General features: G+C 38.7%; 1 long non-coding RNA gene across 1 annotated transcript in view; it reads left to right on the top strand.

Moving 5' to 3' along the window:
• The first annotated feature begins 342 nt into the window (after positions 1-342).
• LOC126943460 (uncharacterized) overlaps positions 343-25,244 on the top strand; it is a 48,426-nt gene continuing 23,524 nt past the window's right edge. The window contains exons 1-3 of the long non-coding RNA XR_007721761.1: positions 343-1,036; positions 1,153-1,303; positions 19,767-19,882. This is a non-coding gene — a long non-coding RNA (uncharacterized LOC126943460). The remainder of the gene's footprint in view (positions 1,037-1,152; positions 1,304-19,766; positions 19,883-25,244) is intronic.

Genomic DNA, 25,244 nt, shown 5'->3' with positions numbered 1-25,244 from the left:
AACCCCCAGTACCTCAGAATGTGACTGTTTGGGTATAGGGCATTTGAAGAGGTAGTTAAGGTAGAATGAGGCCATACAGGTGGTCCCTAATTCACTATGACTGTTGCCCTTAGAAGAAAAGTGGATTAGGACACAAACAACACAGAGACCAAAGGGCGACCATATGAGGACACAGCCTGAAGGCAGACATCCACAAGTCAAGAATAAAGATCTCAGAAGAAAACCATCCTGTCAACATCACCTTGATCTTAGCCTTCTATTCTCTAGAACTGTGAGAAAATACATGTATGTTGTTTAAACTACGCAACCTGTGGTATTTTGTAATGGCAGCCCTAGCAAACTCGTCCACTATGTTTTAAATCCAGGTTGCTTCTTTTAAGTTTCTCTTTATTTTTCAGAAGTTTCTCACCTTAATTTTAAATTTGTTTTTCTTTCCTCCTTAGCTTGAGCTAGATTTCTACACCCTAAGAAGTCATACTTAGGTTTCTTGCTTCATCCACATACTGGAGTACAAAGATTCCACAAATTTTAACAGTATTTGAATAGTCTTTGAGATGAGTCTTGGCTGTACTTTGGATATAACTTACATTTTATATTTCTGTAAGTTCCTTTTCATATTGCTCACCTGTGTCAGTTCTCAAATAGATTATTTAATTTTATAACAAAGCAGCAAATAAAACAAAGTACTGAACTATGTATAACGGACTTATCCCCCACCCCTGCCCTATGAATTTTTTTCTTTTTCTTACTCCTTACCTTGGGTAAAATGGCAGCAGCAACACCATCGACCCAAGTTCAGGTTCTCAAACTGGGAACTTAGGGACTCATTCTTCATTCTTTCTTTGTCCTTGCCTCTTACATTTAACTCATTATTCAAAGTCTGTTCGTGCTTCTTTTAAAATGTCTAATAAAAACGCTTGTAATTTTTTTTTCTTTTTTTTAGAGATGAGGTTTCACCATGTTGGCCAGGCTGGTCTCGAAGTACTGACCTCAAGTGATCTGCCCGCCTCGGCCTCCCAAAGTGCTGGGATTACAGGTGTGAGCCACCATTCCCAGCCAACACTTGTAATTTTAAACTATATTAAATTTGAATTGGCAATATTAATATGGACTCATGAATTAAAAACATATATATGTATGTGTGTATTCTAGCTCTGTACACTGAAAGAACATAGAAGCAATGATATTCCTCTAGCAATGAGCAATACCTAGGACCCAGATATTGGTTTCTACTCATCTTTGCTTACGGAAAATATCTTTGGAGAAATAGCTGATTCCAGGTGTTGAGCATGGAAACTACAAGGTAAGTTTAGGACATTTTGCTATACCAAGGAAGTGCTCAATGATTTATGGGGACATGATACAAGGACACAGGGGCTAGTGTGAAAGGACTCCCAGTAGCCAAAGTTTGGACAGTTTGAACATGGCTATATTGATTGCAAAACATTGAATACATAAAAATTCATTAGTCTATAGTAATACCAAAAAAAGTGAAAGAAAAGGAAAAAAAAAAAAAAACTAATTTGCCATCATTGGAAGTGATTATTCAATAAATCCTTACTCTGACATTGGTAGTAAAAGGGAAAGAACTAAATATTTACCTTGCCTTTTTTTAAAAAAAAAAAATACTTTAAGTTCGAGGGTACATGTGCACAACGTGGAGGTTTGATACATAGGTATACATGTGCCATGTTGGTTGGCTGTACCCATCAATTCATCATTCACATTAGATATCTCTCCTAACGCTATCCCCCAGCCCCCCAGCCCCTGACAGGCCCCGGTGTGTGATGTTCCCTGCCCTGTGTCCAAGTGATCTCATTGTTCAGTTCCCACCTATGAGTGAGAACATGCAGTGTTTGGTTTTCTGTCCCTGTGTTAGTTTGCTTAGAATGATTGTTTTCAGTTTCCTCCATGTTCCTGCAAAGGACACGAACTCATCTTTTTTATGGCTGCATAGTATTCCATGGTGTATATGTGCCACATTTTCTTAATCCAGTCTGTCACTGATGGACATTTGGGTTGATTCCAAGTCTTTGCTATTGTGAATAGTGCTGCAATAAACATACGTGTGCATGTGTCTTTATAGCAGCATGATTTATAATCCTTTGGGTGTATACCTGGTAATGGGATTGCTAAGTGAAATGGTAATCCTAGTTCTAGATCCTTGAGGAATCGCCACACTGTCTTCCACAATGGTTGAACTAATTTACACTCCCACCAACACTGTAAAAGCATTCCTATTTCTCCACATCTTTTCCAGCATCTGTTGTTTCCTAACTTTTTAATGATTGCCGTTCTAACTGGCATGAGATGCTATCTCATTGTGGTTTTGCTTTGCATTTCTCTGATGACCAGTCATGATGAGCATTTTTTCATGTGTCTGTTGAGTGCATAGATGTCTTCTTTTGAGAAGTGTCTGTTCATATCCTTTGCTGACTTTTTCATGGGGTTGTTTGTTTTCTTTCTTGTAAATTTGTTTGAGTTCTTTGTAGATTCTAGATATTAGCCCTTTGTCAGATGGGTAGATTGCAAAAATTTTCTCCCATCCTGCAGGTTGCCTGTTCACACTGATGGTAGTTTCTTTTTCCATGCAGAAGCTCTTTAGTTTAAGTAGATCCTATTTGTCTATTTTGGCTTTTGTTGCCATTGCTTTTGGCGTTTCAGTCATGAAGTCTTTGCCCATGCCTATGTCCTGAATGGTATTGCCTAGGTTTTCTTCTAGGGTTTTTATGGCTTTAGGTCTAACATTTAAGTCTTTAATCCATCTTGAATTAATTTTTGTATAAGGTGTAAGGAAGGGATACAGTTTCAGCTTTCTACATATGACTAGCCAGTTTCCCCAGCATCATTTATTAAATAGGGGATCCTTTCCCCATTTCTTGTTTTTGTCAGGTTTGTCAAAGATCAGATGGTTGTAGATGTATGGTGTTATTTCTGAGTCCTCTGTTCTGTTCCATTGGTCTATATCGCTGTTTTGGTACCAGTACCATGCTGTTTTGGTTACTGTAGGATTACAGTATAGTTTGAAGTCAGGTAGCATGATGCCTCCAGCTTTGCTCTTTCTGCTTAGGATTGTCTTGGCAGTGCAGGCCCTTTTTTGGTGTCATATGAACTTTAAATTAGTTTTTTCCAATTATGTGAAGAAAGTCATTGGTAGCTTGATGGGGATGGCATTGAATATATAAATTACTTTGGGCAGTATGGCCATTTTCACAATGTTGAGTCTTCCTATCCATGAGCATGGAATACTCTTCCATTTGTTTGTGTCTTCTTTTATTTTGTTGAGCAGTGGTTTGTAGTTCTCCTTGAAGAGGTCCTTCACATCTCTTGTAAGTTGGATTCCTAAGCATTTTATTCTCTTTGTAGCAATTGTGAATGGGAGTTCACTCATGATTTGGCTTACTGTTTGTCTGTTATTGGTGTATAGGAATGCTTATGATTTTTGCACATTGATTTTGTATCCTGAGAATGCTGAAGTTGCTTATCAGCTTAAGGAGCTTTTGGGCTGAGATGATGGAGTTTTCTAAATATACAATCATGTCATCTGCAAACAGGGACAATTTAACTTCCTCTTTTCCTAATTGAATATGCTTTATTTCTTTCTCTTGTCTGATTGCCCTAGCCAGAACTTCCAACACTATGTTGACTAGGAGTGGTGAGAGAGAGTGCATCCTTGTCTTGTGCCAGTTTTCAAAGGGAATGCTTCCAGGTTTGCCCATTCAGTATGATACTGGCTGTGGGTTTGTCATAAATAGCTCTTATTATTTTGAGATATGTTCCATCAATACCTAGTTTATTAAGAGTTGTTAGCATGAAGGGCTGTTGAATTTTGTTGAAGGCCTTTTCTGCATCTATTGAGATAATCGTGTGGTTTTTGTCATTGGTTCTATTTATGTGATGGATTATGCTTATTGATTTGTGTATGTTGAACCAGCCTTGCATCTCAGGGATGAAGCCAACTGGATCCTGGTGGATTAGCTTTTTGATGTGCTGCTGGATTCAGTTTGCCAGTATTTTATTGAGGACATTTGCATCGATGTTCACCAGATATGTTGGTCTCAAATTCTCTTTTTTTGTTGTGTTGTGTCTCTGCCAGGCTTTGGTATCAGGATGATATTGGCCTCATAAAATGAGTTAGGAAGGATTCCCTCTTTTTCTATTGATTGGAATAGTTTCAGAAGGAATGGTACCAGCTCCTCTTTGTACTTCTGGTAGAATTCGGCTGTGAATCCGTCTGGTCCTGGACTTTTTTTGGTTGGTAGGCTATTAATTATTGCCTCAATTTCAGATCCTGTTATTGGTCTATTCAGAGATTCAACTTCTTCCTGGTTTAGTCTTGGGAGGGTGTATGTGTCCAGGAATTTATCCATTTCTTCTAGATTTTCTAGTTTATTTGCATAGAGGTGTTTATAGTATTCTCTGATGGTAGTTTGTATTTCTGTGGGATTCGTGGTGATATCCCCTTTATCATTTTTTATTGCATCTATTTGATTCTTCTCTCTTTTCTTCTTTATTAGTCTTGCTAGTGGTCTATCAATTTTGTTGATCTTTTCAAAAAACCAGCTCCTGGATTCATTGATTTTTTGAAGGGTTTTTTGTGTCTCTATCTCTTTCAGTTCTACTCTGATCTTAGTTATTTCTTGCCTTCTGTTAGTTTTTGAATGTGTTTGCTCTTGCTTCTCTAGTTTTTTTAATTGTGATGTTAGGGTAATGATTTTAGATCTTTCCTGCTTTCTCTTGTGGGCAGTTAGTGCTATAAATTTCCCTCTACACACTGCTTTTAATGTGTCCCAGAGATTCTGGTATATTGTATCTTTCTTCTCACTGGTTTCAAAGAACATCTTTATTTCTGCCTTCATTTCATTATGTACCCAGTAGTCATTCAGGAGCAAGCTGTTCAGTTTCCATGTATTATGCAGTTTTGAGTGAGTTTCTTAATCCTGAGTTCTAATTTGATTGCAGTGTGGTCTGAGAGACAGTTTGTTGTGATTTCTGTTCTTTTATATTTGCTGAGGAGTGCTTTACTTCCAATTATGGGGTCAATTTTAGAATAAGTGCGATGTGGTGCTGAATAGAATGTATATTCTGTTGACTTGGGGTGGAGAGTTCTGTAGATGTCTATCAGGTCTGCTTGTTGCAGAGCTGAATTCAGGTCCTGGATATCCTTGTTAACCTTCTGTCTCGTTGATCTGTCTAATATTGACAGTGGGGTGTTAAAGTCTCCCATTATTGTTGTGTGGGAATCTAAGTCTCTTTGTAGGTCTCTAAGGACTTGCTTTATGAATCTGGTCCTCCTGTTTTGGGTGCATATATATTTAGGATAGTTAGCTCTTCTTGTGGAATTGATCCCTTTATCATTATGTAATGGCCTTCTTTGTCTCTTTTTGATCTTTGTTGGTTTAAAGTCTGTTTTATCAGTGACTAGGATTGCAACCCCTGCTTTTTTTTACTTTCCATTTGCTGGGTAGATCTTCCTCTATCCCTTTATTTTGAGCCTATGTGCATCTCTGTAGGTGAGATGGGTCTCCTGAATACAGCACACTGCTGGGTCTTGACCATTTATCCAGTTTGCCAGTCTGTGTCTTTTAATTGGGGCGTTTAGCCCATTTACATTTAAGGTTAATATTGTTATGTGTGAATTTGATCCTGTCATTATGATGTTTACTGGTTATTTTGCCCATTAATTGATGCAGTTTCTTCATAGCATCGATGGTCTTTACAATTTGGCATGTTTTTGCAGTGGCTGGTACTGGTTACTTCTTTCCACATTAATGCTTCCTTCAGGAGCTCTTGTAAGGCAGGCCTGGTGGTGACAAATTCTCTCAGCATTTGCTTGTCTGTAAAGGATTTTATTTCTCCTTCACTTATGAAGCTTAGTTTGACTGGGTATGAAATTCTGGGTTGAAAATTCTTTTCTTTAAGAATGTTGAATATTGGCCCCCACTCTCTTCTGGCTTGTGGGGTTTCTGCTGAGAGATTTGCTGTTAGTCTGATGGGCTTCCCTTTGTGGGTAACTCGACCTTTCTCTCTGGCTGTCCTTAACACTTTTCCCTTCATTTCAACCTTGGTAAATCTGATAATTATGTGTCTTGGAGTTGCTCTTCTCGAGGAGTATCTTTGTGGTGTTCTCTATATTTCCTGAATTTGAATGTTGGCCTGCTTTGCTAGGTTGGGGAAGTTCTCCTGGATAATATCCTGAAGAGTGTTTTCCAACTTGGTTCCATTCTCCTCATCACTTTCAGGTACACCAATCAAACGTAGATTTGGTCTTTTCACATAGTCCCATATTTCTTGGAGGCTTTATTTGTTTCTTTTTACTCTTTTTTCTATAACCTTGTCTTCTTCCTTTATTTCATTAATTTGATCTTCAATCACTGATACCCTTTCTTCCACTTGATCGAATTGGCTATTGAAGCCTGTGCATGTGTCACGAAGTTCTCATGCCATGGTTTTCAGCTCCATCAGGTCATTTACAGTCTTCTCTACACTGTTTATTCTAGTTAGCCATTCTTCTAATCTTTTTTTGAGGTTTTTAGCTTCCTTGTGATGGGTTTGAACAGCCTCCTTTAGCTCAGAGAAGTTTGTTATTACTGGCCTACTTCTGTCAACTCATCAAAGTCATTCTCCGTCCAGCTTTGTTCCACTGCTGGCGAGGAGCTGTGATCCTTTGGAGGAGAATAAGTGCTCTGATTTTTAGAATTTTCAGCTTTTCTATTCTGGTTTTTCCCCATCTTTGTGATTTTATCTACCTTTGGTCTTTGATGTTGGTGACCTACAGATGGGGTTTTGGTGTAGATGACCTTTTTGTTGATGTTGATGCTATTCCTTTCTGTTTGTTAGTTTTCCTTCTAAGAGTCACGTCCCTCAGCTGCAGGTCTGTTGGCATTTGCTGGAGTTCTACTCCAGACCCTGTTTGCCTGGCTATCACCAGCATAGACTGCAGAACAGTAAATATTGCAGAACAGCAAATATTGCTGTCTGATCCTTCCTCTGGAAGCTTCATCCCAAAGGGGCACCCACCTATATAAGGTGTCTGTCAGCCCCTACTGGGAGGTGTCTCCCAGTTAGGCTACACGGGGGTCAGGGACTCACTTGAGGAGGCAGTCTGTCCGTTCTCAGAGCTCAAACACCGTGCTGGGAGAACCACTGCTCTCTTTAGAGCTGTCAGAAAAGGGACATTTAAGTCTGCAGAAGTTGTCTGCTGCCTTTTGTTCAGCTATGCCCTCCTGCAGAGGTGGAGTCTAGAGGCAGTAGGCCTTGTTGAGCTGTGGTAGGCTCCAAGCACTTTGAGCTGCTTGGCCACTTTGTTTACCTACTTAAGCCTCAGCAATGGCAGACGCCCCTCCCCCAGCCAGGTTGCCACTTCACAGATTGATCTCAGACTGCTACCCTAGCAGTGAGCAAGGCTCTGTTGGCATGGGACCTGCTGAGCCAGGCACGGGAGAGAATCACCCTGTCTGCTGGTTGCTAAGACCCTGGGAAAAGCTCAGTATTTGGGCGGAAGTATCCTGTTTTTCCAGGTACATTCTATCACGGCTTCCCTTGGCTAGGAAAGAGAAATCCCCCAATTCCTTGCACTTCCCAGGTGAGGCGACACCCGCCCTGCTTCAGCTCACCCTCCGTGGGCTACACCCACTGTCCAACCAGCCCCAGTGAGATGAACCAGGTACTGCAGTTGGAAATGCAGAAATCACCTGTCTTCTGCGTCAATCACACTGGAAGTTGCAGACCACAGCTGTTCCTATTCGGCCACCTTGTCCTGTCTTACCTTGCCTTTTTAAAAGGAATTTTATATCATCTACTTAATGAGGGAAAACTCATCTTTAGAGAAGAATGCCAATGAAGGAGTGATAATATTTGAAATTTACTAATTTGCAACTCCCAATGAACTAATTGATTCAGGCAAGGATCTTTAATAGTAAAAGATTATTGCAAAACAGGTTATCCACACAGTTACAAAGCATCACAGAACATGTCACTTCCTAATTGTAAAAAGTGCAAAGGAGAGATCTGGCAGTCACCACTTTAACCAAGTGATCGAACTTACAATTACTAATATGGGACAAGTTTGTATTATGTTCCTCCTGATGGGGTACAGAAGAAATTCATGAAATCATTTATGAAATATTCTTGCCAAAAGGGCTTAACCTGAATCTAAGTAAGCTTTTACACAGGCCTAACCTCAAATAAATAGGAGTTACAGGGAATCAAAGAAAAATCAAATTACAAAGAAACCTGCAGAAGAATCTGAATTTGAGATATTCTATAAAACAACTATTTTTTTTATTCCTCCAAAAGTCATTTTCATGGGGGGAGAAGGACTGGGGGAGCTGTCCCAGGTTAAAAGAGACTAAAAGGCCATAACGACCAAATACATGAACCTCAAAGGACTCTTAGCTTGAAAAAAACAGCTAAAATTTTTAGAAACATTTAGGGAAAACCTGAATATGAACATATATTAAATAACATGGATATTATATGATATTAAGGAACTAATATTAATTTTATTAGAAATGATAATGACATTGTGGTTATGCATAAGAAAATTCTTGTTTTTAGGAGATGCTATTTATTTATTTATTTATTTATTTATTTATTTATTTATTTTGAAGCAGGGTCTCACTTTTTCACCCAGGCTGGAGTACAGTGGCACAAACATGACTCACTCCAGCCTCAACCTCCCGGGCTCAAGCAATCCTTCTACCTCAGCCTCCCAAGTAGCTGGGACTACAGGTGCATGTCAGCACACCTGGCTAATTTTTGTATTTTTTGTAGAGATAGGGTTTCACCATGTTGCCTAGACTGGTCTCAAACTCCTGGGCTGAAACAATCTGTCTGAATCAGCCTTCCAAGGTGCTGGGATTACAGGCATCAGCCACTGCATCTGGCCTACAGAAGATGTATATTTAGGTGTTAATGTTTAGGTGTGACATGAAATGACTTCAACAACTTTCAAAATATATGTATACACACATACATATATATATATGTATATATGTGTGTGTGTGTATGGAAAGATAAAGCAAATATGGCAAAATAGTAACAATTGTTGAATCTACATTGAAGAGACTGTAGAGATATTTATTTTACTGTTCTTTCAAATTTTCTAGATGTTTCGTGTTAAACAATTTAGAAAAGAATTGATGCCTCTACCCCCTCTTCTTGTTTTGTGCCTCTGGCACTCCTTTCTATTCCCATGGTCACTCTCTACCTACCACTCTTCATTGCCTCTTACCTGAACCTTTGTGGTGGCCTCCTATGTTTCTGTCTTCAGTCTAAATGCTTCCAAGTCATCTATCCAAGGCAGCTTCCTAAAAATCAGTTGTCATCACTTCTCTACCTTGCTTCACTCTATCAGTAGTCATTCCCTTCCTCATCACCCACATGGTAAAGTCTGAATAAGCTTAGCAAGCAAGGCCATTCACTCTTTTGCTTCAAGCTACAATGACATCACATCCTTGTTCAAGGTGTTCTCCTACCACCTCATAGCCTAAGCTCTACCTGGGTCACAAACTCAAATGCCCGCATAGAGGGCTGGGAATAAAAGACTTTAGGGTGTGGCTCTAGGGTGAACTGGGGATCGGGAGCCCTGTCTGAAGGGGGCAGCTCTTACTTGGGACCAGGTGAGTGTTACTATGAGAGGATGTGGGCCGAGTGTTGTGAAATCTTTGTTTCCATTAAGTCAGAAATAAAGATGTGTATACTAATACTGCCCTATTTTAAATGCTAATAGGTAATTTATCATTTTAAAAAAACTGCTGCAGAATGAAAAAATTGTGAACTGCAGAGTATGATTCTGTGATAACCCATGGGACTGAGTGCTCACTCTTTCACACTGACCTCTGTCTTCTTCCTTCTCTATCCATGGTGGGAAGACTTTCTGCATCCTTTTCCTGGTGAAATCTGGTGAATACTTCAAATCCCAGCAGGCAAGGCCATTCATGTTGCCCTGTTAGGCCCAGGCAGACCGAGGAGCTCTCTCTTTAGTGCACCCCAGCCCTTCATTTGTACAACCTTCCTTCTAGAACTTATCATGGAATTACATATCTGGTTGTTTGTCTTCTCCCACTGGATTCTGAATCCTCATGATTAATAGCCACATTTTATACATCTTTTGTCTCCCCTGAGCTGCTCACAGTGTCTGGTATAAAGTCAGCATCCAATGAACATCTGCTGGTTAAGTTGCAGGCTGTTAAAGGTAATGCTATAGAAGAATTTAGGACATGGCTTCTATGACATCCAGTTTAAAATGTACTAAAAATGTCTATAAATCAATTAAAGAAAATTTTCTATTATTATAATATTCCAAGTAAGGTTCTCTTTTGAGATCATTTGTCTACTGTAGGAAGTCAGTTAAACAAGTTTAATTTAAAAAAAACAAAAAATTCTCAAATCAGGATTCTTTCTGACCCTTTAATCTCAGATAATGATAATAGAGTATTGTTTCAAGTATTTCCCTTCTAGCACCATCTTGGTCAAGATCTGGCCAAGGATATAGACAGGTTCAGTAAACCACAAGTGCTCTAAACCTGCTTGAACCTATGTAAGAACTGAGCAGTGGTGTGTGCACTGGATCAAATCACCTTCTCTCCTTGGGACATCAATTCCTATCAGTGCTGTATGCACCTGGTTCTCCTATTCTTGTCTCTTTCATGAAATACTTTTGCCCTCTTAGCAGGTCTTCCAAAATTCAGCCCAAAACTTACTTCTTCCTAGAAGTGTCTGCTATCACCTGCCTTGATTGTTTCGCTGTATTATATTCTCCATTTATCTGTGTTTCTTTTTTGTTAGGTATGACCTACTCTGGTGTGAGACATATAATAAGAATAATTATGATATTAAGAAAAAGATAATATGGTAATAATAATATTTGGCTTTGGGAGGCAAAGGCAGGTGGATCACCTGAGGTTAGGAGTTTGAGACCAGCCTGACCAGCATGGTGAAACTTTGTCTCTACTAAAAAAAAAAAAAAAAATCAGCTGGGCGTGGTGGTGTGTGCCTATAATCTCAGCTACTTGGGAGGCTGAGACAGGAGAATTGCTTTAATCCAGGAGGCAGAGGTTGCAGTGAGCTGAGATCACGCCATTGCACTCCAGCCTGGGCAACAAGAGTGAAACTCCGTCTCAAAATTAAAAAAAGAATCATTGAGGGCCATTGTTAAAAGAAATAGCTTACCAGACCCCTCCCTGGAAATTCTGATTCAGTGGGTCTGGCATGGGGTAGGGAATGAGAATAAGTATTTGTATTTTTAACAAGTGCCACAGATAGTTCTTATCATCAGGCAACCCTGGGAAACACTGCCATCATCCTTATAAGCCTGGTTTTGGGAGCAGACTAGTCAAGGTTTGAGGATGGGTTCTCATGCTTTTTAGTGTATGTAACAGTGGGCAAGTCACCGCGTCCTAAGCTGTGATTTTTTCATTTAGAAGATGGGGATGATAATCACTGTCTCAGTGTTGTTCTGGCGACTAAATGACTCATTTAGAGCATGAGCACTTAGAATGTCTGGAACATTCTATCAAGTGCTCAGCAAATATGTGACAATCATATTCATATTTTGCTTGTAGTTTGCTTGGTTATGTTACTGTGATTCAAAATCTGAATGATGGTTTCCTTGGTTCTTCTGTAGCATTATGGTGATTCAGAAGAGTGACCCAGGAGATTTTATCATAGCCAAAGACTATTGTTGAGAGCCTGCTCATCTCTGCCAACTTTTTATTGCCTTAATAAGTTATCACCCTTTGTTCTCTTTAATTTTACCTGTCATCTCCATTGAATTACAGAAAGGTCTTTGAGGCCAGTGACCCTGTCATCTAGTTTTGTTATGCAGTAGATCCAGTATCCTTTAGAGTGGGCTATCAACAGAGGGCATGATCTAATAAAACACACATTTATTTCATGGAGTTATAGAGCTATCATCTCTTACTTAGGTTATGACAGCTCCTAATGGGTCTTGGAGTCTTGAGGTCTTATGCTCTTGCTTTCCTACAATGCAGCCTACACTGCAGCCAAAATGATCTTTGAGCAATATCATCACAGCATGCCATCCTATTTGAAACCTTCCAGTGTTTTCCCTGTATTTATAATAAAATCCGAACTCTTTACTGTGGACTTGTAAGCTCTACCTAATCTGGGCTAGTCTGTCTGTCTGACGGCATCCCCTGTGATTCACCTCCTGGATCGTTACATTCCAGCAACACTGAAGTTCTCCCTCCCTAGACTGCCCTTTCCCTCCATCATCACCTGCCACTTAGCCCAGATGTCACCTCAGAGATCTTCCCCCACCTCCATATCTCATGTTTTCCTGCCATTATTTCCTATCCCATCTTCCTGCTTTATTTTCTTCTCATCACTTACCACTGTCCAATATTGTACTTATCAGTAAGTGATGTTAGTTTATGTGTTTATTGAAAGCTCCATTATAGCAGGCATCCTGTCTATCTTGTATTCCAAGTACTGGGAACAGAACCTAGTACCTTCATGGGCTTGGTATACATACATATCAAACTGATAAATGGGCTTTAAAGAACATCAGCCGGGCGCAGTGACTCACACCTGTAATCTCAGCACTTTGGGAGGCTGAGGTGGGTGGATCACCTGAGGTCAGGAGTTCGAGACCAGCCTGGCCAACATAGTGAAAACTGGTTTCTACTAAAAATACAAAAACTTAGCCTGGTGGCGTGTACCTGTAATCTCAGCAACTCGGGAGGCTGAGGCAGGAGCATCACTTGAACCCAGGAGGCAGAGGTTGCAGTGAGCTGAGATCACGCCATTGCACTCCAGCTTGGACAACAAGAGTGAAACTCCATTTCAAACAAACAAACAAAAAGATAAAGGACACCTATATAGTCTAATATATCTCAACTTTTTTAAAGCAAGGAACTCTTATCAAACAAAATGTTTGTTTTTAAATTATTAATTTGGTTGGTTGGTTGGTTTTGTTTTTTTTTTTTTAACTTCTTTCTTGACAATTAATAGGATTCCATACACATAAAAAGTTCTTAGTAAACACTTAACAATTTACTGAGTGCTTGTTCAATGACATCCACCACCAGGGGGACATCAGTCCACTAACTGGTAGCTGTGGATAGTGAGAAAATCTGGCTGAAGGAGAAGCAGATCTGACCCCAGGGGACAAAGGCAGGCAGAGGCACCTAGTGTTCTGGTAGTGTGGCTCCTCCAGGGCTTCCCCATGGCTCTGCAGACAGAGGTGGTAGGAGGCAGGAGAGGCAGAGTTATCTCTGGAGAACCCAAAAGAGAAGCAGCAAGAGAGGACTCTAATGCAGGCAAGCTGCAATGAGAAACTGCCTGGCCTGGAGCAGCCCTGTACCAGTGGCTGCAGCATTGCAGAAACGATGGCAGTGGTGGTGGTGGTGGGGATAGGTGGAAGCAGCAGTGGTGGTGGTGCCACAAGAAAAACTTCTTAGGGAGGTACTAACATGGGAAGCAGCCTCTCACCAGGCTCAAGCCAGAGGGACCTGAGAAGGGGGCAATGATGGCAGTGACAAGCAAGGGGCAGCAAGGAGGTCCTCAAAAGTGTCACATTTTCCCAGAAGGGATTCAAAGAACTGAAATCCCAGCAGTTGAGCATGTGTGATCTCAGTCAGAGCCATTGGTTTTGTTGTCATTTGGGTTGTGTTTACTTTTCAGTATCATTCTCAAGAATTAAGCAAGATAACATGTGCAAAGCATCTAGCAGAGTGTGTGGGGTGTAGTCAGCAAATGTTGTTTTCTCTCATTGTTGGGCAACCACCAGTAGCACCATATCAGAATTAAAGCTGAATAGAAGAATACTGTGTTAAGCTCTGTGGAAGAAACAATGATAAATTAGACATTGTCCATGTCTTCAAAGAGTTTACAATATGGAAGTGACGTGATCATTCAAAAAGCAGAAAGTGCAAAGTGCTGTCTGAAGCAGTGCCAATAAAGTGTTAAGTATGTTCATATATGTTCATATATACTTATACCTGGCATAAATTCCAGTGTGGGGGACTGGATAAGCTTTATGGAGAGACCTTGGGTCTTAAAGAATGGATATAATTTAGGCACGGGAAGCATGGGTAAAGGATAAAGAGGAAGAGAAGATAGTGAAGGAATAATAAGAAATTTAGGAGGAAAATCAAGATTAGAGTAGTAAAAATAAGGAAGAATTTCAAACAGGAGATGATGAGCAAAAGTATCCAGTGTGAAGGACTTCTGCTTCTGGCTTTGATAAAGTTACTAGTACCAGCTCTCTTACTATAAATAGCTGTAAAACTGGACAAAATATATGGAGCAACTGTTTTCAGACACTGGAATTCAGGCAGTATTGAACTTTGATCCCTGGGGAAAGGGAAACACATGAGATGAACCCCTTGGTCACCTTGTCTTGTTTCCTGGAAGGACAGCAAAGTGGAGCCCAAGTTGATAACAGTTGCTTTACTGTTCTGAGGAGGCAGAGATCACAGTTCAGGGCTGTTGAGGTGGTTGGAATTTGTAGGTCAGGGTAATGAAGAGAAAGCTGCACAGAGAAACAGGTCCAGAAATCTGCATATGGGTACTGTAAAGTCTTTGGACAAATGCTAAGCTTCTCACTTTCTGGGTGAGAGTCTACAAAGTCTGGTGGCAAATAGCTACTGGGGAGCTGTAAGCTGGATGGAGATTCCAGGAGGTGCACAAAACTGGAGATGCAGATGTTCCGAGTGGAGATGTTCTCAGTGATTCCCCGGGGTTTTCAGTGAAGAACCCAGAAAGGCCAGGCAGTAGGAGCAGGGCTACCCAGCCCTGGACTCAAGGCTATACTACATCCAAATAAAGTTTAAAAACAGCTTGTAAAAATTAAGCTTCTCCACTAGTAAAGTAACGTAACAAAACTTAACGCTCTTTAAATCCAGACCTGATAATGTAGTATTTAATGTCTAGCATAAAATTCAAAAATTACTAGATATGTGAAGAGGCATGACCACAATAGATTTTTTTAAGTCCATAGAAACATACTCAGAGATAGCAGATATGTTAAAATTAGCAAGCAAAGGCTTTAAAACAACTCTCATAAATATGTTTAAAATTTTAAAGAAAATATGGACTCTAATAAATAGAAATTCTCACTAGAAAAGTGGAAATTATAAAAGAAAACCAGCTAGAAATTCTAGAACTGAAAACATGTAATACCTAAAATGAGAAAAAAAAATCACTAAATGAGCTTAACAGCAAAATAGATTCCATAGAAGAAAAAAAAAATAGTGACATTGAAGACATGGCAATATAAACGATATCAGCTGAAGCACATAGAGATAAAAGCACTGAAAAAAATGAACAGAGCCTCACTGACTTGTGGAATAGTATGAGGTGGCCTAACGTCTGTGAAACTGGAGTTCCAGAAAAAGATGAAAGAGAAATTGGGGAAGAAAATACATTTGAAGAAGTGGTAGCTGAAAAAATTCCCAATTTGGTGAAAAATATTAACCCATAAAGTAAGAATCTGAATAAACACCCTGCAGGACAAAAAACAAAGAAAACCACTCCTGGGTACATTATAACCAAGTTTATGAAAGCCGAGGATCAAAGAAAAAAGTCTTAATAGCAGTACAAGGAAAAGACCCATTCTGCGCAAGACCCAGGGGAACAATAATGCTGATTTATCAATAGGCCAAAAGAGAATTGAATAACACCTTTAAGGTGCTAAAAGAAATAAAACCTGTCAACCTGGGATGAGAAACCTAGTGACAGATAAAGATCCCTTAAAAAATGAAAGAAAGGAAAAAGGAGAAAATGGGAAGGGAAAGGAAGAAGGGAGAGAGAAAGGAAAAGAGGAGGGAAGGAAGGAGAAAGCAAGCAAGAAAGAAAGAAGGAAGGAAAGAAAGAGAGAAAGAAAGAGAAAAGAAAAAGAAAGAATGAAAGAAAGAGAGAGAGAAAGAAAAAGAAAGAAAGAAAAAGAAAAGAAAAGAGAGAGAAAGAAAGGAGAAGGGGAAGAAGAAAAACACTGCCAAGCAAAAACCGAATGTATCAATGGTACACATATACTATAAGAAATATTAAAAGAAGTTCTTCAGGCTAAAGGAAATGATACCAGATAGAAACTCAGATCAACATAAAAAAATGTCTAGTGCTAGAAGTGGTAAATATGTGGGTAAATAGAAATTACTTTTTTCCTTGCCTGTTATTGAATAAGTAAAACTTAATTATAAAGCTGAGTTTTTGGTAGACATTGCAGTAGTCTGGGAGTCAGGAAATCTGGGATCTGGTCCACTTCTGTAACCTTAGGTAAGTGGCTTAATCAATACTTGATATTCCTCTCTAATTGGTAACAATTCAAGAAGTTTCTTTTTTTTTTTTTTTTTTTTTTTTTTTTTTTTGAGATGGAGTCTCACTTCGTTGCCCAGGCTGGAGTGCAGTGGCGCAATCTTGGCTCACTGCAACCTCCACCTCCTGGGTTCAAGCAATTCTCCTGCCTCGGCCTCCCGAGTAGGTGGGATTACAGGCATGCACCGCCACGCCCAGCCAATTTTTTTTTTTTTTTTTGTATTTTTAGTAGAGATGGAGTTTCAACATATTGGCCAGGCTGGTCTTGAACTCCTGACCTTGTGATCCGCCCACCTTGGCCTCCCAAAGTGCTGGGATTATAGGCGTGAGCCACTGCAACTGGCCTCAAGAAGTTTCTTTTTATCATTGCTGAATACCTCAAAAGGGCTATCTACTTATTATTTATTAAATTTAATGTATATATGAATTACCTAGGGATCTTGTTAAATTCAAGATACATTAATAAAGTTATTGTGGTATAGTAAAAAGACAGACAAGTAGATCAATGAAATTAAAAATATATATATATTCTTTTTTATCCCTTTTACTTCTAACTTATTGTTTATACTTATGCTTTAGACATAAAGCATCTCTCTTATAAACTGTATAGCATTAGTTCTTGCTTTTTTATTCTGTTTGATAATCTCTGCCTGTTAATTGGAGTGTTTTGTTCACTTTACACTTAATAAAATTTTTGATGTTGAGGTTACAGCTACCATTATGCTATGTTTTCTTCCATCTATTTGTTTTGCTTTGTCTCTTTTTTGTTGTTTCTCCTTTTCTTCCTTCTTTTGAATTTGTTGAGAATTTTTTTATTATTTTTATTTTTATTTAATTTTATCTTATTTTGAGACAAGGTCTCACTTTGTCGCCCAGGCTGGAAGGCAGTGGCGCGACCTCTGCTCACTGCAACCTTCACCTCTTGGGTTCAAGCAATTCTCCCACCTTAGCTTCCCAAGTAACTGGGACTACAGGCATACACCACTACCTCCGGCTAATTTTTGCATTTTTTGGTAGAGACAGAGTTTCACCACGTTGACCAGGCTAGTTTCGAACTCCTGACCTCAAGTGATCTGCCCACCCAGCCTCCCAAAGTGCTGGGATTATAGGCATAAGCCACCACACCGGGCTCGAGAATTTTTAAATATTTTGTTTTATTTCCTCTATTGGATTGAAAACTATATGTTGTTGTTTTATTTTGGGTGATCTAGGGACTGAAATATGCATCCTGAGCTTAGCAGAATCTACTATGATTTCACATCACTACATGTGTAGTATAAAAAACCTACAAAGCAAATTTTCTGTTTTCCAATATGTTCTTTGCACTGTTGTCATACTTCTACATAAGTTAAGAGCTCCATGGTAAGTTTTATTATTTTTGCTTTAAATAATCAATTGTCTTTAAAAGAAATGAAATAAAGGTTGACATTAGAGCAATTCTAGAAAACTTCCTAGGTTTACTCTGATCACTGTATTTTCCAAATGTCATATGTGAAGTCCTTTACAGGCCCTACCTACTGGGTTGGATGAAGCAATCCTTGAGGGAAGTCACTGCTATAGTCCTGTTGGCTATCCCTCAGAATCTCTTCAAAATTCACCCTGGAGAAGGAGAAGAGAAAGATGCTTAGAGAGGAAGGGAAATACTGGCAAGGGGATGGGGAGAATGAAACTACTTTAAGACTGTATTTTAAAGGCTCGTTAAGCTTCACTTTTAATGCAGTACAATTTGAAGAGATATATTTTCTTTTGGAGGCAAGTTTTAAGACACTAGGCGGTTAGTTCACCCAGAGAGATGCTGGTAATTATATTTGAATTGTCAGCAATTCTAGTTCCATCACCAGAAAGCAAAATGCAAGTAGTAAAAGATGACTCTTTACTTGAAATCTGGGGGGGGGGGGGAAGAAAGAACTTTGCTTTTCTCAAGGTCATCTGGTATTCAAAGAAAATGTGTCATTGATGATTTCATAATATATAACATGAGAAATTGCATTAGTATAATTATGTTATGTTTTATCATCTTATTTTTTATGTAGAGAACAGATTGCCTTAAATCTGCAAGTATCATATTTGAGTTAAAATTGCATTCAACATACCATAAATATATACTTCCTAATCATTTAAATGTTTGCAATCATTGTGTATCTCAGTTAAAATATATGTTCACATTATACTTTAAATTTCTATTTCCTTTGGACATTATTGTATTTTGCAGGAACAGAAAGATTATCTAAAAATTTTCTGTAGTGATAATGGAAACCATGTTAACATCTGAATCATGTTCAATGTGAAAAAGAGAATTTGGGCCAATTTAACAGTTAGTACCCTTTCTTGGCAGAGAATGATAGAGCACTGCTGTAAAAAGGACTGCTTTCTTTTCTTTTTAAATCTGCAAAGTGTTACTAAGTACCGTAGTCCCTCGCCTTTGGAAATACCATGACTTTTTGGGTCACCAGCTGTGTTTTATATACCAATGGAGAGTACAACTCATGGCCATTTTTTGCATTCTTAGTGCTATTCGTGGCTGTTTCTTTACCTCATGAGCTATATGACACCTTTTATTTAAAGAAGTCCTCATGTTTGTGATCACTGTGCATCAGGTTATCAGGTCCATGGCTGGCCTTCCAGTTGTTCATCAGTCTGAGCTCACGAAAAGCAGACACAATTGGCAGAGTCATTGTGCTGTTCTGTTAGATTAAGTCATCCTGGTGGTATCCAAATAATTTCTGGTGTAAGAATTATTTTTTTCTGTTTGAATTAATGAAGCAGAAACACAAACTGTGAACATTGTCTGTAAATAGCCTTTGTTCTTTTATGCAAAATGTCCTTGATGTTAAGGCCTGTAAGAAAATAGTATGTGTTATATTAGTAGTGTTCATGCAGAATGATGGTGGGAAAACCAGCTAGGTTTAATTTCCTACTGGTTATTATTGGTTGATGAATTCCTGTGAAGGTTTATGGCATTAGGTTAAATCATATGAAATTGCTATCTGTGTAGACAATTTCATATGACTCAACCTAACAGGAAACAAAGCAGCTTCAGTTCTAGGATACAAGATATAATTCAATTAATTCGCTCTACATCATTGTGAGTCTGCTGCAAATATCTTAAATTAATACATATAACTTAAAAATTGGAACTGGAAAGGCAAGATTTGTTTTCCTTTTATTCTTGCTTTGCTTTTACTCTGTGTCATTGCTCTCTTGCTTTCAAGGAAAATACAGACTCTATATATAGAACATCTCCCGACATATGCCATTCTGTAGGTCTTGAGGGGTAAACAAGTAAGAACACAAATATTACTTACTTAGTTGTGGGTTAAAGTCATCTTTCTATTATTCTAACAATAACTTAAACTTGCAGCTCTTCCTTAGTGAATTTTCACGAATTCTCTTCTCTCTAGAGAAGACTATTTCATCACAGAAATATATTAGAGGTATTAAAATGCCTTTCCCCTCTCTCTTCTTCCATATTTCTCCATTTGCAGTTTTATCTGTATGGAAAAGGAGCTCTGGTTGCTTTGGCCAAGACTTTTCAGTAGGAAATGCTTCAAAATACAAAGCAAGAGCTATTTTCAAGAAAGACCTTCTAAATTTATATTAGGTAAGTTAAATTTCAGATGTCCTCCTTTACAGCTAAAAGTAAACACATTTGATTTAATTATATCAATCAAAATGTACTTGCGTTCAAGTGTTGTTATATGTCAATACTCCTGGATAGATTTAAATTACATTGACAGAAAACATCCATTTCCTCACATTTTCAAATACCAAGCAAGCAGCAGAACCTAGTCTTTAGCATGGTTGTATTTGAAAAAAATGTAATCCAGCCAAGGCTGATCTTGTTTTTCCTTTATTCTTTAAGCCAGAAGCAATTACTTTTCATTTCAGGATTAAGCATCTGTAACGTTGCCACTCGTCGCTGAGGCTCCTGGTTTCAGCATGTCTCCTTGGTTCCCAGCCAGCTCTGGGTGTTCAGGTAGCAGCTGTGGCTGGGAGTGTCTCTCCAGCCCACATTCCTTGGCCATGAATTTTGCAGCCCTGTTTATCTGATGAAGACCTCCCAGTAGTGAATTGCTCATGACATTGTCACACAAACCTTAATGAATGATATGGAAAGATACTCAATATTTTTCCTCCCGGAATGCCTACCAATCCTCGGTGTCCCAGCCCCTTCACTCCAGCTGATCACCACAAAGGTTTGGTACTGAGATCCAGTGAGACGTTTGTCCTGCAAAAACCACATTCTCACTGGATGCCTACAAGTCCTGTCTATGGGACTGTTACCCAAGCCTGTTTAGAGAATTTTCAACAATTACATCTGCCCATTTGCTGAGTCTCACTTCTCTGCACTAATTATTGACTTCAATTTATATTTTTAATGTACAATTGCTATCATCAACTTCAGTGCATGAAGACCTCTCTTCCTTCTCTTCAAACCCATGACTTTGCTTGGGATAACAGGGATGGCTTTATAGCATGGCTTTCTCACTATTTCATGTGTCTTCATTTTGCTTTCCCAAGTCAGATTGTAAATTCCTTGAGAAAGGAGGCCCTGAAAACTAGAAATACCTATACAGACAGATAGTTTAAAAAAAAAAATTGGACAGAAAGACATTTGTTGCTCTAAGAATCCAGAAAATTTGCCTTAACACGTTCAGAAGAGATCTTTGGCTACAATATACACTCCTCTCCTTTCCCCCGCCTGCCCTCTGCTGGAACTGCTAATGAGCAGTAAGATGGCAAAAGCAGGACATTGCATGGGAAATGTGGGAAAACAGGGGCTAGTCTGACTAGAAGGCGAGTTGAGTAACTGTGATTTGTGAGTCCACAATGGGGATCTTTGAAGTCCTTCATAATGTGCCTCTGTATGACTAGCAACCTCCTCACAAGACTCTGTGGTTCACTGCACACAGAGATATGATTCGGCCTGCCTGCCTGAGATAGACCAAGTGGCCTTGTGTGTTCTTTTCCTCCTCTGTGCTTGTTTCATCTGCAGAACCATCTGATGGATGGCAGACAGCTGAACCAGGTACTGCCCCTTCCCAAACACAAATGCCCTCCCCACTCACAATTCCCCAGAGCCTTCACCACCTTCATCTATGAAAGGCATTTACTAGGGTCTAGCAAGACTGCCAATTTGGTAATGCAAAGCAGGAGATAAGTGTGAAACTCTAGACTGGTTTTCTGTTTCAAAGGGCAGCAGGATGTGACAGCTGCTGAGGCAGCCCTTTGCCCTTGGAGAGGAGAAGCAAGAGTGTAATCACTAGATGACCTCTCCCTCCTGCTGTCTCCTGGGTGGTAGGGACAGTCTCTCTCCCAACCCCACTCTTGGTCAGGTGGCTACATATTATGAAAAAGAGGAGGAAAAACATGTTTTTGCTTTTAAAATTATTATTAAGAGAGAGTACTCTTTGGGGAAGCAGAATCCATTAGCTGAATTCATTTCAGTATCTGTGGTTAATTAAGTTAGGCAGCCTTAATGCAATTTTATTATGTAGCCTTTAAGAGCTGTTCTGGTAAATGCCCATCCTATAAATACTAGCACTACCTTATATGTGTGATATCCTTTTTGGAAGGGTAAATATGAATTATTATCCAGATATTAATCTGCACACAACCCCATCCAGACAATGCAAAGGTGCTTCCTCATATTTTGAACATTGTTCAATACATTTAGAAGGGGGAAAAACTGCTCAGATATGACTTTCTACAATTTTAAGTCAGTGGATAAGTCAGCCTGGTTGCATCCCAAAACATACTTTTGAACATCAATTTCACCTTACTCCTGACCAAGTAATTGATTTCTATATTTCATTCTGTAAATTAAACACTAGACTTTGAATTACTAGAAGAAATACACAGTTAGCCAATAAACCTTTCTTATAAAATGACAGTATTTTAATTTATCAGATGCATTAGCATGTATTCATGCCTAAGATTTCATCAATCAATTTTCCATTTTAAAAAGCGGTCTCTGGAAGCAACAGTGGAGAGATGCTGAGTTCCAAAAGCAATGTTGTGAAAGGCAGCAGGTCTAGCGTTCCAGGTACATGCTTAACTAAATTCTAGTCAATAACCATGTGGCTCCAAGTATAAACCCACAGTTTTTAAAGTATCTGCCTTCTGAACTGACTCTTTTGGAATGTCAAAATTTTAAAAAGAAAATATTTAAATTTCTCTATTTAAGAGGTGTGCTATGTTTGTTCAATATTGGAGCAACCTCTGATATTATTTTAAAATATTTATTTTGCCACTTTGACAGCCTTCTACACTGCTGTTGGGTTTTGATTTTGTTTACAGTACTAAATTTCAATAGTTGGCTTCAGATTAAATGCATATTCGTATGTTGTGGTGATTTTATTAATTAGTTGCTTTTGAAAAATCTTTTAAGCCCAAAGTCACTCCAAAATAGAAGCTCTAAGAATTACTACCACCAAGTTAAATTGAAGTCATGTATTCATTTCATTCAGTCATCAAAAATATATTTAACACACAGGACTTGACTAACTTATCTCTAAGCAAGGTAGGCATAGCACCTGGGGCCCACAATACTTTTAGAGGCCTATAAAAACAGTCTTTTAAATCAGAAGAAAAAAAATTTTTTTCTTTTAAAATCAGAAGAAAAAGATAAAATTTTAAGTCAAAGAAAGTATATATAATATTAATATATTCATTTTCATACCAGCATGATCATAAAATATAATTTTAATTTTTTTTTAAATGAAGGAAGGGGCCCATGAAGGCAAAAGTTTCCAGGACCCATAAAATGATAATGCAACCCTTCATGACATATGCCAAGTTTTATCTATGCTAGATTCTAGGTGTAAGAAGATATGTAGGGCACAGTTTCTGTACCCAAAGTACTCATAGTCTAATGAAGAAAATGGACATAAAGCAGGCAGTTCATAATGTGGTTGGTTCCCTTGAAACTGTTTGAAAGAGTAATTACAAGCTGAAAAACACAAGGGTTTTACTACAAAATGTCATTTAACACATAGACTTGGCCTTGTGTTTCTTTCAGTTAAACTTATACAAAAATTAGGTTTATATATATATCTTAATGCTACATAGACAGTGTAAGTATATATGTTTGTTCATTTTAAACATTACTGATACTGCCATTCAGATCTGTAAGTCAGAATGTTCATTATTTTATAAGTACTGTCCATCAAAAGGACCACAAAGGAAGTTCCACGTGCTGGTATCAATGGTCCAATGAGGAAAATGAGAAGTGAGATCTAGTTCTCCCTAGCTTAGCAATGCTTACCTATGTCCTTTCAAGTTTTACCAAGATTTCAGAAATGGAACAGAATCCTGGTTGCACTCTCCCTCTTAATAAAATTTCACATATATGTGAGATTCCGCATTTATTTTTTTTCTATTACTGTTTCTAATTCCAATAATTTGGGTAGTCACAATGTTCCCCTAAACCTAAGCTTCCTTGTTAATATTTGAGTCCATTTTTGCATTTTTTGATTGTCAATTAGAGAATGATTTCTGAACATTTTCTATTTTTAGAGCAATTTTACCTTCATTATCTCATTACACACACAAAAGCTTTTTGAATAAGTAGGACATCATAGGACATTCAAAAGAACACAGACTCAGACAAGCCTGGGTATGAATCTCAATTCTGCCAATCAAGCTCTATTACTTTGGTCACTTCATTTAACCTCATTTGCATCTCAGCTTCCTTATCCATAAAATGAGGATCATTATGCATGTCTCATAAAGTTGCCATAAGAATTAGGATAATGTATGTTAAGTGTTAGACCAGCACCTGAAATTTAGTAGAAGCTAAATAAGTAGCTGCTATTATTATTTGCCATATTTTATAAATTAGGAAACTGAAGCATAGACATATTCCTCATGCCAGTATAGGGGGTTAGGGCACCTAGTTATTACAGGCAAACTGCAGACTTTGTTTTGAACAAGGCTTATTGAAAATGAGGGTATACACTACAAAGTACAGAAGAAAAAGATGCAGAAAAAACACTGACATCAAACCAACCAGATAACCAATATATGTTTATTGGGCACCTTGTAAGTAGAAGACATTCTGTGTACAAGTTGGGCTACTTTGCAAATGACAGAATTCCAACTTGATCACGCAAAAAAGAGAATTTGCTGACTGATGTCACCCAAACACAGAATGTGGACAGCTGGTCCTACGGATGTCTGGACTCAGTGGCAAGTACACTTTTAGGGCTTATACTCTCTATTTCTGATGTATGTTTCCGGTTCTCTTTGCAGATGAGCTTTCTCCATGCCATGGGAAACATGAATCCTAGCAACTATGATCTCTCATCTCATCCTAACTAAGCAGTTCTACCAGCAAAGAAAGAGAATTTCTTTTTCTTTGTCTGCAGTTTGAAAACAATCCTAAGAATCACTTGCATACCAATTTAGGTCACATACTCTTCCCTAAGCCAATCACCAAGCCAGGAAGATGGGGTAATATAATTGGTCCAATTAGGAGTACATGACATGTTAGGAACTTGAGACCAGCGTGGCCAACATAGGGAAATCTCATCTCTACAGAAATACAAAAAAACTAGCTGGGCGTGATGGCACACACCTGTAGTCCCAGCTACTTTGGAGGCTGAGGTGGGAGGATCACTTGTGCCTGGGAGGCAGAAGTTGCAGTGAGTGGAGATCGCACCACTGCACTCCAGCCTGGGTAACAGAGCAAGACCGTCTCAAAAAAAGGAGAGTACATGTTACTGTTGTCATTAGAATAGAGGGAAGTGCATTGGGTGAGCAAAAATCACAACCTTTACCTTTAATGAGTTATAATAGAGAAATTAATATTTTAATGGTAGAGTTGGCTCAAAGAGCCAAGAGGCCAGAATCTCAGAATGTCTGGCTGAGATGCCATGAGCCCTGAGCGGACATGTCACATGGACTGCTCAGCCAGGAAGGGAGGCCTGTCATACTTCTGTCCCCTACTTGTGTTATCTCAT

Source organism: Macaca thibetana, chromosome 1 (assembly GCF_024542745.1).
Source record: "Macaca thibetana thibetana isolate TM-01 chromosome 1, ASM2454274v1, whole genome shotgun sequence".
NCBI classification, from domain to species: domain Eukaryota; kingdom Metazoa; phylum Chordata; class Mammalia; order Primates; family Cercopithecidae; genus Macaca; species Macaca thibetana.
Note: the sequence above shows the minus strand (reverse complement) of the source record. Positions and strands in the feature narration are given on the sequence as shown.